Source organism: Taudactylus pleione, unplaced genomic scaffold (assembly GCF_031769625.1).
Source record: "Taudactylus pleione unplaced genomic scaffold, aTauple2 ptg000070l, whole genome shotgun sequence".
NCBI lineage: Eukaryota > Metazoa > Chordata > Amphibia > Anura > Myobatrachidae > Taudactylus > Taudactylus pleione.
In genome coordinates this window covers 2,074,143-2,089,560 of record NW_028284472.1, presented here as the reverse complement: position 1 = coordinate 2,089,560, position 15,418 = coordinate 2,074,143, and the positions used below count along the sequence as shown (strand labels likewise).

The window sequence follows — 15,418 nt, the reverse complement described above, 5'->3', positions numbered from 1 at the left end:
AGTAGGAAATAGATTTTTTATTTTCAGTGGGAACTGAAGGCGACAACTCAAGCAAAGTTTAATAAAAGAGCGAGACAAATAATATAGCAAAACTAATTGATTAAGATTGAGAGACAAGTTCAAACACTTTGTGAACAAAAAGAGGATGGACATGGGCTTGGAGGGCAAGCACTTAATGAAATTTCAAAGCATGGAATGATGACAACATATCAACTCTACATATATTGTCTGGTGAAGCATTAGCTAGCAATGCCCAAGAGGCAGTCTTAGCATGCATCCTTTGTGCCCTTCTGCTAAGTTCTGACACTGATGACCAAACAGAATGTAAGGTAGCCCTCTAGTTAGCAAAACTTGATCAATATCCACACCATTCATTAGTAAAAGTTGGGGATTCTGATGATAAACCAGTCTCTGATGGAGAACTTTATGAGCATTCCAGGGTTTGGAATGGGCATCTACTTGCATTCTCATCAGCCATGAAAACCATAAAGACCTTGAAGTCAAGCATGGTATAATGGTTATCCTTCCATCATCTAAGATATCCCTAATAACACTGAAAAGTAGTAAATCTCTAGTGAATTGTAAAGCTGCAATCACTTATGCATCAGAAAATAGCAGCTCATATGGGATGTAGCTCGGTGGTAGAGCGCATGCTTCGCTTGTATAAGCTCCTGAGTTCAATCCCCAGAATCTCTAAATTTTGCAAAATACAGCTTTTTACCATATGTAAACTCTCTAGAAGAGCCAAAGATAACAAGCAAACCAATACAAGTACTCTACAGCAATAGTCAAAGTTGAATACAAATCATAAAAAATTAATCAAATATGATTATATTCATCATCTTCTTCATTCCATTTTTCAAAGTTAAGTTCCCATTGAATGCCTATTGCCATTCTTCTACACTGAGGGAAAACATATGGTAAGTAGGAAATAGATTTTTTATTCTCAGTGGGAACTGAAGGCGACTACCTGAGCAAAGTTTAATAAAAGAGCGAGACAAATAATATAGCAGTTCTAAATGATTAAGATTGAGAGACAAGTTCAACCACTTTATGAACAAAAAGAGGATGGACATGGGCTTGGAGGGCAAGCACTTAATGAAATTTCAAAGCATGGAATGATGACTACATATCAACTCTACATAGATTGTCTGGTGAAGCATTAGCTAGCAATGCCCAAGAGGCAGTCTTAGCATGCATCCTTTGTGCCCTTCTGCTAAGTTCTGACACTGATGACCAAACACAATGTAAGACAGCCCTCTAGTTAGCAAAACTTGATCAATATCCACACCATTCATTAGTAAAAGTAGGGGATTCTGATGATAAACCAGTCTCTGATGGAGAACTTTATGAGCATTCCAGGGTTTGGAATGGGCATCTACTTGCATTCTCATCAGCCGTGAAAACCATAAAGTCCTTGCAGTCAAGCATGGTATAATGGTTATGCTTCCATCCTCTAAGATATCCCTAATAACACTGAAAAGTAGTAAATCTCTAGTAAAATATAAAGCTGCAATCACTTGTGCATAAAAAAATAGCAGCTCATAGGGGATGTAGCTCAGTGGTAGAGCGCATGCTTCGCATGTATGAGGCCCCGGTTTCAATCCCCGGCATCTCCAAGTTTTACAAAATACAGCTTTTTACCATATGTAAACTCTCTAGTAGAGCCAAAGAAAACAAGCAAACCAATAAAAGTACTCTACAGCAATAGTCAAAGTTGAATACAAATCATAAAAAATCAATCAAATATGATTATATTCATCATCTTCTTCATTCCATTTTTCAAAGTTAAGTAAACATTGAATGCTTATTGCCATTCTCCTACACTGAGGGAAAACATATGGTAAGTAGGAAATAGATTTTTTATTCTCAGTGGGAACTGAAGGCGACTACCTGAGCAAAGTTTAATAAAAGAGCGAGACAAATAATATAGCAGAACTAAATGATTAAGATTGAGAGACAAGTTCAACCACTTTATGAACAAAAAGAGGATGGACATGGGCTTGGAGGGCAAGCACTTAATGAAATTTCAAAGCATGGAATGATGGCAACATATCAACTCTACATAGATTGTCTGGTGAAGCATTAGCTAGCAATGCCCAAGAGGCAGTCTTAGCATGCATCCTTTGTGCCCTTCTGCTAAGTTCTGACACTGATGACCAAACAGAATGTAAGACAGCCCTCTAGTTAGCAAACCTTGATCAATATCCACACCATTCATTAGTAAAAGTAGGGGATTCTGATGATAAACCAGTCTCTGATGGAGAACTTTATGAGCATTCCTGGGTTTGGAATGGGCATCTACTTGCATTCTCATCAGCCGTGAAAACCATAAAGTCCTTGCAGTCAAGCATGGTATAATGGTTATGCTTCCATCCTCTAAGATATCCCTAATAACTCTGAAAAGTAGTAAATCTCTAGTAAAATATAAAGCTGCAATCACTTGTGCATAAAAAAATAGCAGCTCATAGGGGATGTAGCTCAGTGGTAGAGCGCATGCTTCGCATGTATGAGGCACCGGTTTCAATCCCCGGCATCTCCAAGTTTTACAAAATACAGCTTTTTACCATATGTAAACTCTCTAGTAGAGCCAAAGAAAACAAGCAAACCAATAAAAGTACTCTACAGCAATAGTCAAAGTTGAATACAAATCATAAAAAATCAATCAAATATGATTATATTCATCATCTTCTTCATTCCATTTTTCAAAGTTAAGTTCCCATTGAATGCTTATTGCCATTCTCCTACACTGAGGGAAAACTTATGATAAGTAGGAAATAGATTTTTTATTCTCAGTGGGAACTGAAGGCGACAACTCAAGCAAAGTTTAATAAAAGAGCGAGACAAATAATATAGCAAAACTAATTGATTAAGATTGAGAGACAAGTTCAAACACTTTGTGAACAAAAAGAGGATGGACATGGGCTTGGAGGGCAAGCACTTAATGATATTTCAAAGCATGGAATGATGACAACATATCAACTCTACATAGATTGTCTGGTGAAGCATTAGCTAGCAGTGGCCAAGAGGCAGTCTTAGCATGCATCCTTTGTGCCCTTCTGCTAAGTTCTGACACTGATGACCAAACAGAATGTAAGACAGCCCTCTAGTTAGCAAAACTTGATCAATATCCACACCATTCTGTAGTAAAAGTAGGGGATTCTGATGATGAACCAGTCTCTGATGGAGAACTTTAAGAGCATTTAAATGTTCGGAATGGGCATCTACTTGCATTCTCATCAGCCATGAAAACCATAAAGTCCTTGAAGTCAAGCATGGTATAATGGTTATCCTTCCATCCTCTAAGATTTCACTAATAACACTGAAAAGTAGTAAATCTCTAGTGAATTGTAAAGCTGCAATCACTTATGCATCAGAAAATAGCAGCTCATAGGGGATGTAGCTCGGTGGTAGAGCGCATGCTTCGCTTGTATAAGCTCCTGAGTTCAATCCCCAGAATCTCTAAGTTTTGCAAAATACAGCTTTTTACCATATGTAAACTCTCTAGAAGAGCCAAAGATAACAAGCAAACCAATACAAGAACTCTACAGCAATAGTCAAAGTTGAATACAAATCATAAAAAATTAATCAAATATGATTATATTCATCATCTTCTTCATTCCATTTTTCAAAGTTAAGTTCCCATTGAATGCCTATTGCCATTCTCCTACACTGAGGGAAAACATATGGTAAGTAGGAAATAGATTTTTTATTCTCAGTGTGAACTGAAGGCGACTACCTGAGCAAAGTTTAATAAAAGAGCGAGACAAATAATATAGCATAACTAAATGATTAAGATTGGGAGACATGTTCAACCACTTTATGAACAAAAAGAGGATGGACATGGGCTTGGAGGGCAAGCACTTATTGAAATTTCAAAGCATGGAATGATGACAACATATCAACTCTACATAGATTGCCTGGTGAAGCATTAGCTAGCAATGCCCAAGAGGCAGTCTTAGCATGCATCCTTTGTGCCCTTCTGCTAAGTTCTGACACTGATGACCAAACAGAATGTAAGACAGCCCTCTAGTTAGCAAAACTTGATCAATATCCACACCATTCAATAGTAAAAGTAGGGGATTCTGATGATAAACCAGTCTCTGATGGAGAACTTTAAGAGCATTCCAGTGTTTGGAATGGGCATCTACTTGCATTCTCATCAGCCATGATAACCATAAAGTCCTTGCAGTCAAGCATGGTATATGGTTATGCTTCCATCCTCTAAGATATCTCTAATAACACTGAAAAGTAGTAAATCTCTAGTAAAATATAAAGCTGCAATCACTTGTGCATAAAAAAATAGCAGCTCATAGGGGATGTAGCTCAGTGGTAGAGCGCATGCTTCGCATGTATGAGGCCCCGGTTTCAATCCCTGGCATCTCCAAATTTTACAAAATACAGCTTTTTACCATATTTAAACTCTCTAGTAGAGCCAAAGAAAACAAGCAAACCAATAAAAGTACTCTACAGCAATAGTCAAACTTGAATACAAATCATAAAAAATCAATCAAAAATGATTATATTCATCATCTTCTTCATTCCATTTTTCAAAGTTAAGTTCCCATTGAATGCTTATTGCCATTCTCCTACACTGAGGGAAAACTTATGATAAGTAGGAAATAGATTTTTTATTCTCAGTGGGAACTGAAGGCGACAACTCAAGCAAAGTTTAATAAAAGAGCGAGACAAATAATATAGCAAAACTAATTGATTAAGATTGAGAGACAAGTTCAAACACTTTGTGAAGAAAAAGAGGATGGACATGGGCTTGGAGGGCAAGCACTTAATGATATTTCAAAGCATGGAATGATGACAACATATCAACTCTACATAGATTGTCTGGTGAAGCATTAGCTAGCAGTGGCCAAGAGGCAGTCTTAGCATGCATCCTTTGTGCCCTTCTGCTAAGTTCTGACACTGATGACCAAACAGAATGTAAGACAGCCCTCTAGTTAGCAAAACTTGATCAATATCCACACCATTCTGTAGTAAAAGTAGGGGATTCTGATGATGAACCAGTCTCTGATGGAGAACTTTAAGAGCATTCCAATGTTCGGAATGGGCATCTACTTGCATTCTCATCAGCCATGAAAACCATAAAGTCCTTGAAGTCAAGCATGGTATAATGGTTATCCTTCCATCCTCTAAGATATCACTAATAACACTGAAAAGTAGTAAATCTCTAGTGAATTGTAAAGCTGCAATCACTTATGCATCAGAAAATAGCAGCTCATATTGGATGTAGCTCGGTGGTAGAGCGCATGCTTCGCTTGTATAAGCTCCTGAGTTCAATCCCCAGAATCTCTATATTTTGCAAAATACAGCTTTTTACCATATGTAAACTCTCTAGAAGAGCCAAAGATAACAAGCAAACCAATACAAGTACTCTACAGCAATAGTCAAAGTTGAATACAAATCATAAAAAATTAATCAAATATGATTATATTCATCATCTTCTTCATTCCATTTTTCAAAGTTAAGTTCCCATTGAATGCCTATTGCCATTCTTCTACACTGAGGGAAAACATATGGTAAGTAGGAAATAGATTTTTTATTCTCAGTGGGAACTGAAGGCGACTACCTGAGCAAAGTTTAATAAAAGAGCGAGACAAATAATATAGCAGTTCTAAATGATTAAGATTGAGAGACAAGTTCAACCACTTTATGAACAAAAAGAGGATGGACATGGGCTTGGAGGGCAAGCACTTAATGAAATTTCAAAGCATGGAATGATGACTACATATCAACTCTACATAGATTGTCTGGTGAAGCATTAGCTAGCAATGCCCAAGAGGCAGTCTTAGCATGCATCCTTTGTGCCCTTCTGCTAAGTTCTGACACTGATGACCAAACACAATGTAAGACAGCCCTCTAGTTAGCAAAACTTGATCAATATCCACACCATTCATTAGTAAAAGTAGGGGATTCTGATGATAAACCAGTCTCTGATGGAGAACTTTATGAGCATTCCAGGGTTTGGAATGGGCATCTACTTGCATTCTCATCAGCCGTGAAAACCATAAAGTCCTTGCAGTCAAGCATGGTATAATGGTTATGCTTCCATCCTCTAAGATATCCCTAATAACACTGAAAAGTAGTAAATCTCTAGTAAAATATAAAGCTGCAATCACTTGTGCATAAAAAAATAGCAGCTCATAGGGGATGTAGCTCAGTGGTAGAGCGCATGCTTCGCATGTATGAGGCCCCGGTTTCAATCCCCGGCATCTCCAAGTTTTACAAAATACAGCTTTTTACCATATGTAAACTCTCTAGTAGAGCCAAAGAAAACAAGCAAACCAATAAAAGTACTCTACAGCAATAGTCAAAGTTGAATAAAAATCATAAAAAATCAATCAAATATGATTATATTCATCATCTTCTTCATTCCATTTTTCAAAGTTAAGTAAACATTGAATGCTTATTGCCATTCTCCTACACTGAGGGAAAACATATGGTAAGTAGGAAATAGATTTTTTATTCTCAGTGGGAACTGAAGGCGACTACCTGAGCAAAGTTTAATAAAAGAGTGAGACAAATAATATAGCAAAACTAAATGATTAAGATTGAGAGACAAGTTCAACCACTTTATGAACAAAAAGAGGATGGACATGGGCTTGGAGGGCAAGCACTTAATGAAATTTCAAAGCATGGAATGATGGCAACATATCAACTCTACATAGATTGTCTGGTGAAGCATTAGCTAGCAATGCCCAAGAGGCAGTCTTAGCATGCATCCTTTGTGCCCTTCTGCTAAGTTCTGACACTGATGACCAAACAGAATGTAAGACAGCCCTCTAGTTAGCAAACCTTGATCAATATCCACACCATTCATTAGTAAAAGTAGGGGATTCTGATGATAAACCAGTCTCTGATGGAGAACTTTATGAGCATTCCTAGGTTTGGAATGGGCATCTACTTGCATTCTCATCAGCCGTGAAAACCATAAAGTCCTTGCAGTCAAGCATGGTATAATGGTTATGCTTCCATCCTCTAAGATATCCCTAATAACTCTGAAAAGTAGTAAATCTCTAGTAAAATATAAAGCTGCAATCACTTGTGCATAAAAAAATAGCAGCTCATAGGCGATGTAGCTCAGTGGTAGAGCGCATGCTTCGCATGTATGAGGCACCGGTTTCAATCCCCGGCATCTCCAAGTTTTACAAAATACAGCTTTTTACCATATGTAAACTCTCTAGTAGAGCCAAAGAAAACAAGCAAACCAATAAAAGTACTCTACAGCAATAGTCAAAGTTGAATACAAATCATAAAAAATCAATCAAATATGATTATATTCATCATCTTCTTCATTCCATTTTTCAAAGTTAAGTTCCCATTGAATGCTTATTGCCATTCTCCTACACTGAGGGAAAACTTATGATAAGTAGGAAATAGATTTTTTATTCTCAGTGGGAACTGAAGGCGACAACTCAAGCAAAGTTTAATAAAAGAGCGAGACAAATAATATAGCAAAACTAATTGATTAAGATTGAGAGACAAGTTCAAACACTTTGTGAACAAAAAGAGGATGGACATGGGCTTGGAGGGCAAGCACTTAATGATATTTCAAAGCATGGAATGATGACAACATATCAACTCTACATAGATTGTCTGGTGAAGCATTAGCTAGCAGTGGCCAAGAGGCAGTCTTAGCATGCATCCTTTGTGCCCTTCTGCTAAGTTCTGACACTGATGACCAAACAGAATGTAAGACAGCCCTCTAGTTAGCAAAACTTGATCAATATCCACACCATTCTGTAGTAAAAGTAGGGGATTCTGATGATGAACCAGTCTCTGATGGAGAACTTTAAGAGCATTCCAATGTTCGGAATGGGCATCTACTTGCATTCTCATCAGCCATGAAAACCATAAAGTCCTTGAAGTCAAGCATGGTATAATGGTTATCCTTCCATCCTCTAAGATATCACTAATAACACTGAAAAGTAGTAAATCTCTTGTGAATTGTAAAGCTGCAATCACTTATGCATCAGAAAATAGCAGCTCATAGGGGATGTAGCTCGGTGGTAGAGCGCATGCTTCGCTTGTATAAGCTCCTGAGTTCAATCCCCAGAATCTCTAAGTTTTGCAAAATACAGCTTTTTACCATATGTAAACTCTCTAGAAGAGCCAAAGATAACAAGCAAACCAATACAAGAACTCTACAGCAATAGTCAAAGTTGAATACAAATCATAAAAAATTAATCAAATATGATTATATTCATCATCTTCTTCATTCCATTTTTCAAAGTTAAGTTCCCATTGAATGCCTATTGCCATTCTCCTACACTGAGGGAAAACATATGGTAAGTAGGAAATAGATTTTTTATTCTCAGTGTGAACTGAAGGCGACTACCTGAGCAAAGTTTAATAAAAGAGCGAGACAAATAATATAGCATAACTAAATGATTAAGATTGGGAGACATGTTCAACCACTTTATGAACAAAAAGAGGATGGACATGGGCTTGGAGGGCAAGCACTTATTGAAATTTCAAAGCATGGAATGATGACAACATATCAACTCTACATAGATTGCCTGGTGAAGCATTAGCTAGCAATGCCCAAGAGGCAGTCTTAGCATGCATCCTTTGTGCCCTTCTGCTAAGTTCTGACACTGATGACCAAACAGAATGTAAGACAGCCCTCTAGTTAGCAAAACTTGATCAATATCCACACCATTCAATAGTAAAAGTAGGGGATTCTGATGATAAACCAGTCTCTGATGGAGAACTTTAAGAGCATTCCAGTGTTTGGAATGGGCATCTACTTGCATTCTCATCAGCCATGATAACCATAAAGTCCTTGCAGTCAAGCATGGTATAATGGTTATGCTTCCATCCTCTAAGATATCTCTAATAACACTGAAAAGTAGTAAATCTCTAGTAAAATATAAAGCTGCAATCACTTGTGCATAAAAAAATAGCAGCTCATAGGGGATGTAGCTCAGTGGTAGAGCGCATGCTTCGCATGTATGAGGCCCCGGTTTCAATCCCTGGCATCTCCAAATTTTACAAAATACAGCTTTTTACCATATTTAAACTCTCTAGTAGAGCCAAAGAAAACAAGCAAACCAATAAAAGTACTCTACAGCAATAGTCAAACTTGAATACAAATCATAAAAAATCAATCAAAAATGATTATATTCATCATCTTCTTCATTCCATTTTTCAAAGTTAAGTTCCCATTGAATGCTTATTGCCATTCTCCTACACTGAGGGAAAACTTATGATAAGTAGGAAATAGATTTTTTATTCTCAGTGGGAACTGAAGGCGACAACTCAAGCAAAGTTTAATAAAAGAGCGAGACAAATAATATAGCAAAACTAATTGATTAAGATTGAGAGACAAGTTCAAACACTTTGTGAAGAAAAAGAGGATGGACATGGGCTTGGAGGGCAAGCACTTAATGATATTTCAAAGCATGGAATGATGACAACATATCAACTCTACATAGATTGTCTGGTGAAGCATTAGCTAGCAGTGGCCAAGAGGCAGTCTTAGCATGCATCCTTTGTGCCCTTCTGCTAAGTTCTGACACTGATGACCAAACAGAATGTAAGACAGCCCTCTAGTTAGCAAAACTTGATCAATATCCACACCATTCTGTAGTAAAAGTAGGGGATTCTGATGATGAACCAGTCTCTGATGGAGAACTTTAAGAGCATTCCAATGTTCGGAATGGGCATCTACTTGCATTCTCATCAGCCATGAAAACCATAAAGTCCTTGAAGTCAAGCATGGTATAATGGTTATCCTTCCATCCTCTAAGATATCACTAATAACACTGAAAAGTAGTAAATCTCTAGTGAATTGTAAAGCTGCAATCACTTATGCATCAGAAAATAGCAGCTCATAGGGGATGTAGCTCGGTGGTAGAGCCCATGCTTCGCTTGTATAAGCTCCTGAGTTCAATCCCCAGAATCTCTAAGTTTTGCAAAATACAGCTTTTTACCATATGTAAACTCTCTAGAAGAGCCAAAGATAACAAGCAAACCAATACAAGAACTCTACAGCAATAGTCAAAGTTGAATACAAATCATAAAAAATTAATCAAATATGATTATATTCATCATCTTCTTCATTCCATTTTTCAAAGTTAAGTTCCCATTGAATGCCTATTGCCATTCTCCTACACTGAGGGAAAACATAAGGTAAGTAGGAAACAGATTTTTTATTCTCAGTGTGAACTGAAGGCGACTACCTGAGCAAAGTTTAATAAAAGAGCGAGACAAATAATATAGCATAACTAAATGATTAAGATTGGGAGACATGTTCAACCACTTTATGAACAAAAAGAGGATGGACATGGGCTTGGAGGGCAAGCACTTATTGAAATTTCAAAGCATGGAATGATGACAACATATCAACTCTACATAGATTGCCTGGTGAAGCATTAGCTAGCAATGCCCAAGAGGCAGTCTTAGCATGCATCCTTTGTGCCCTTCTGCTAAGTTCTGACACTGATGACCAAACAGAATGTAAGACAGCCCTCTAGTTAGCAAAACTTGATCAATATCCACACCATTCAATAGTAAAAGTAGGGGATTCTGATGATAAACCAGTCTCTGATGGAGAACTTTATGAGCATTCCACGGTTTGGAATGGGCATCTACTTGCATTCTCATCAGCCATGATAACCATAAAGTCCTTGCAGTCAAGCATGGTATAATGGTTATGCTTCCATCCTCTAAGATATCCCTAATAACACTGAAAAGTAGTAAATCTCTAGTGAAATGTAAAGCTGCAATAACTTGTGCATAAAAAAATAGCAGCTCATAAGGGATGTAGCTCAGTGGTAGAGCGCATGCTTCGCATGTATGAGGCCCCGGGTTCAATCCCCGGCATCTCCAAGTTTTACAAAATACAGCTTTTTACCATATGTAAACTCTCTAGTAGAGCCAAAGAAAACAAGCAAACCAATAAAAGTACTCTACAGCTATAGTCAAAGTTGAATACAAATCATAAACAATCAATCAAATATGATTATATTCATCATCTTCTTCATTATAGTTTTCAAAGTTAAGTACCTATTGAATGCCTATTGCCATTCTCCTACACTGAGGGAAAACATATGGTAAGTAGGAAATAGATTTTTTATTCTCAGTGGGAACTGAAGGCGACTACCTGAGCAAAGTTTAATAAAAGAGCGAGACAAATAATATAGCAAAACTAATTGTTTAAGATTGAAAGACAAGTTCAAACACTTTGTGAACAAAAAGAGGATGGACATGGGCTTGGAGGGCAAGCACTTAATGACATTTCAAAGCATGGAATGATGACAACATATGAACTCTACTTAGATTGTCTGGTGAAGCATTAGCTAGCAATGCCCAAGAGGCAGTCATAGCATGCATCCTTTGTGCCCTTCTACTAAGTTCTGACACTGATGACCAAACAGAATATAAGACAGCCCTCTAGTTAGCAAAACTTGATCAATATCCACACCATTCATTAGTAAAAGTAGGGGATTCTGATGATAAACCAGTCTCTGATGGAGAACTTTAAGAGCATTACAATGTTTGGAGTGGGCTTTTACTTGCATTCTCATCACCCATGAAAACCATAAATTCCTTGCAGTTAAGCATGGTATAATGGTCATGCTTCCATCCTCTAAGATATCCCTAATAACACTGAAAAGTAGTAAATCTCTAGTGAAATGTAAAGCTGCAATCACTTGTGCATAAAAAAATAGCAGCTCATAGGGGATGTAGCTCAGTGGTAGAGCGCATGCTTCGCATGTATGAGGCCCCGGTTTCAATCCCCGGCATCTCCAAGTTTTACGAAATACAGCTTTTTACCATATGTAAACTCTCTAGTAGAGCCAAAGAATACAAGCAAACCAATAAAAGTACTCTACAGCAATAGTCAAAGTTGAATACAAATCATAAAAAATCAATCAAATATGATTATATTCATCATTTTCTTCATTCCATTTTTCAAAGTTAAGTTCCCATTGAATGCTTATTGCCATTCTCCTACACTGAGGGAAAACTTATGGTAAGTAGGAAATAGATTTTTTATTTTTAGTGGGAACTGAAGGCGACAACTCAAGCAAAGTTTAATAAAAGAGCGAGACAAATAATATAGCAAAACTAATTGATTAAGATTGAGAGACAAGTTCAAACACTTTGTGAAGAAAAAGAGGATGGACATGGGCTTGGAGGGCAAGCACTTAATGATATTTCAAAGCATGGAATGATGACAACATATCAACTCTACATAGATTGTCTGGTGAAGCATTAGCTAGCAGTGGCCAAGAGGCAGTCTTAGCTTGCATCCTTTGTGCCCTTCTGCTAAGTTCTGACACTGATGACCAAACAGAATGTAAGACAGCCCTCTAGTTAGCAAAACTTGATCAATATCCACACCATTCTGTAGTAAAAGTAGGAGATTCTGATGATGAACCAGTCTCTGATGGAGAACTTTAAGAGCATTCCAATGTCCGGAATGGGCATCTACTTGCATTCTCATCAGCCATGAAAACCATAAAGTCCTTGAAGTCAAGCATGGTATAATGGTTATCCTTCCATCTTCTAAGATATCCCTAATAACACTGAAAAGTAGTAAATCTCTAGTGAATTGTAAAGCTGCAATCACTTATGCCTCAGAAAATAGCAGCTCATATGGGATGTAGCTCGGTGGTAGAGCGCATGCTTCGCTTGTATAAGCTCCTGAGTTCAATCCCCAGAATCTCTAAGTTTTGCAAATTACAGCTTTTTACCATATGTAAACTCTCTAGAAGAGCCAAAGATAACAAGCAAACCAATACAAGTACTCTACAGCAATAGTCAAAGTTGAATACAAATCATAAAAAATTAATCAAATATGATTATATTCATCATCTTCTTCATTCCATTTTTCAAAGTGAAGTTCCCATTGAATGCCTATTGCCATTCTCCTACACTGAGGGAAAACATATGGTAAGTAGGAAACAGATTTTTTATTCTCAGTGGGAACTGAAGGCGACTACCTGAGCAAAGTTTAATAAAAGAGCGAGACAAATAATATAGCAGAACTAAATGATTAAGATTGAGAGACAAGTTCAACCACTTTATGAACAAAAAGAGGATGGACATGGGCTTGGAGGGCAAGCACTTAATGAAATTTCAAAGCATGGAATGATGACAACATATCAACTCAACATAGATTGTCTGGTGAAGCTTTAGCTAGCAATGCCCAAGAGGCAGTCTTAGCATGCATCCTTTGTGCCCTTCTGCTAAGTTCTGACACTGATGACCAAACAGAATGTAAGACAGCCCTCTAGTTAGCAAAACTTGATCAATATCCACACCATTCATTAGTAAAAGAAGGGGATTCTGATGATAAACCAGTCTCTGATGGAGAACTTTATGAGCATTCCACGGTTTGGAATGGGCATCTACTTGCATTCTCATCAGCCGTGAAAACCATAAAGTCCTTGCAGTCAAGCATGGTATAATGGTTATGCTTCCATCCTCTAAGATATTCCTAATAACACTGAAAAGTAGTAAATCTCTAGTAAAATATAAAGCTGCAATCACTTGTGCATAAAAAAATAGCAGCTCATTGGGGATGTAGCTCAGTGGTAGAGCGCATGCTTCGCATGTATGAGTCCCCGGTTTCAATCCCGGTCATCTCCAAGTTTTACAAAATACAGCTTTTTACCATATGTAAACTCTCTAGTAGAGCCAAAGAAAACAAGCAAACCAATAAAAGTACTCTACAGCAATAGTCAAAGTTGAATACAAATCATAAAAAATCAATCAAATATGATTATATTCATCATCTTCTTCATTCCAGTTTTCAAAGTTAAGTACCTATTGAATGCCTATTGCCATTCTCCTACACTGAGGGAAAACATATGGTAAGTAGGAAATAGAATTTTTATTCTCAGTGGGAACTGAAGGCGACTACCTGAGCAAAGTTTAATAAAAGAGCGAGACAAATAATATAGCAAAACTAATTGTTTAAGATTAAAAGACAAGTTCAAACACTTTGTGAACAAAAAGAGGATGGACATGGGCTTGGAGGGCAAGCACTTAATGACATTTCAAAGCATGGAATGATGACAACATATGAACTCTACTTGGATTGTCTGGTGAAGCATTAGCTAGCAATGCCCAAGAGGCAGTCATAGCATGCATCCTTTGTGCCCTTCTACTAAGTTCTGACACTGATGACCAAACAGAATATAAGACAGCCCTCTAGTTAGCAAAACTTGATCAATATCCACACCATTCATTAGTAAAAGTAGGGGATTCTGATGATAAACCAGTCTCTGATGGAGAACTTTAAGAGCATTACAATGTTTGGAGTGGGCTTTTACTTGCATTCTCATCACCCATGAAAACCATAAATTCCTTGCAGTCAAGCATGGTATAATGGTCATGCTTCCATCCTCTAAGATATCCCTAATAACACTGAAAAGTAGTAAATCTCTAGTGAAATGTAAAGCTGCAATCACTTGTGCATAAAAAAATAGCAGCTCATAGGGGATGTAGCTCAGTGGTAGAGCGCATGCTTCGCATGTATGAGGCCCCGGTTTCAATCCCCGGCATCTCCAAGTTTTACGAAATACAGCTTTTTACCATATGTAAACTCTCTAGTAGAGCCAAAGAATACAAGCAAACCAATAAAAGTACTCTACAGCAATAGTCAAAGTTGAATACAAATCATAAAAAATCAATCAAATATGATTATATTCATCATCTTCTTCATTCCATTTTTCAAAGTTAAGTTCCCATTGAATGCTTATTGCCATTCTCCTACACTGAGGGAAAACTTATGGTAAGTAGGAAATAGATTTTTTATTTTCAGTGGGAACTGAAGGCGACAACTCAAGCAAAGTTTAATAAAAGAGCGAGACAAATAATATAGCAAAACTAATTGATTAAGATTGAGAGACAAGTTCAAACACTTTGTGAAGAAAAAGAGGATGGACATGGGCTTGGAGGGCAAGCACTTAATGATATTTCAAAGCATGGAATGATGACAACATATCAACTCTACATAGATTGTCTGGTGAAGCATTAGCTAGCAGTGGCCAAGAGGCAGTCTTAGCTTGCATCCTTTGTGCCCTTCTGCTAAGTTCTGACACTGATGACCAAACAGAATGTAAGACAGCCCTCTAGTTAGCAAAACTTGATCAATATCCACACCATTCTGTAGTAAAAGTAGGAGATTCTGATGATGAACCAGTCTCTGATGGAGAACTTTAAGAGCATTCCAATGTCCGGAATGGGCATCTACTTGCATTCTCATCAGCCATGAAAACCATAAAGTCCTTGAAGTCAAGCATGGTATAATGGTTATCCTTCCATCATCTAAGATATCCCTAATAACACTGAAAAGTAGTAAATCTCTAGTGAATTGTAAAGCTGCAATCACTTATGCCTCAGAAAATAGCAGCTCATATGGGATGTAGCTCGGTGGTAGAGCGCA

The 15,418-nt window shown here is 37.5% G+C and overlaps 9 non-coding genes across 9 annotated transcripts; all 9 read left to right on the top strand.

Annotated features, from left to right (window-relative positions):
• The first annotated feature begins 1,547 nt into the window (after positions 1–1,547).
• TRNAA-CGC (transfer RNA alanine (anticodon CGC)) lies at positions 1,548–1,619 on the top strand. Its single transcript has one exon. It is a non-coding gene; the product is annotated as a tRNA-Ala (tRNA).
• An 851-nt stretch (positions 1,620–2,470) lies between these two features.
• On the top strand, positions 2,471–2,542 carry TRNAA-CGC (transfer RNA alanine (anticodon CGC)). Its single transcript has one exon. It is a non-coding gene; the product is annotated as a tRNA-Ala (tRNA).
• A 1,773-nt stretch (positions 2,543–4,315) lies between these two features.
• Positions 4,316–4,387, top strand: TRNAA-CGC (transfer RNA alanine (anticodon CGC)). The gene has a single exon. It is a non-coding gene; the product is annotated as a tRNA-Ala (tRNA).
• Positions 4,388–6,161: 1,774 nt separating this feature from the next.
• Positions 6,162–6,233, top strand: TRNAA-CGC (transfer RNA alanine (anticodon CGC)). The gene has a single exon. It is a non-coding gene; the product is annotated as a tRNA-Ala (tRNA).
• A 2,697-nt stretch (positions 6,234–8,930) lies between these two features.
• Positions 8,931–9,002, top strand: TRNAA-CGC (transfer RNA alanine (anticodon CGC)). Its single transcript has one exon. It is a non-coding gene; the product is annotated as a tRNA-Ala (tRNA).
• A 1,774-nt stretch (positions 9,003–10,776) lies between these two features.
• TRNAA-CGC (transfer RNA alanine (anticodon CGC)) lies at positions 10,777–10,848 on the top strand. Its single transcript has one exon. It is a non-coding gene; the product is annotated as a tRNA-Ala (tRNA).
• An 851-nt stretch (positions 10,849–11,699) lies between these two features.
• TRNAA-CGC (transfer RNA alanine (anticodon CGC)) lies at positions 11,700–11,771 on the top strand. The gene has a single exon. It is a non-coding gene; the product is annotated as a tRNA-Ala (tRNA).
• Positions 11,772–13,545: 1,774 nt separating this feature from the next.
• Positions 13,546–13,617, top strand: TRNAA-CGC (transfer RNA alanine (anticodon CGC)). Its single transcript has one exon. It is a non-coding gene; the product is annotated as a tRNA-Ala (tRNA).
• Positions 13,618–14,468: 851 nt separating this feature from the next.
• Positions 14,469–14,540, top strand: TRNAA-CGC (transfer RNA alanine (anticodon CGC)). The gene has a single exon. It is a non-coding gene; the product is annotated as a tRNA-Ala (tRNA).
• The last annotated feature ends 878 nt before the right edge of the window (positions 14,541–15,418 follow it).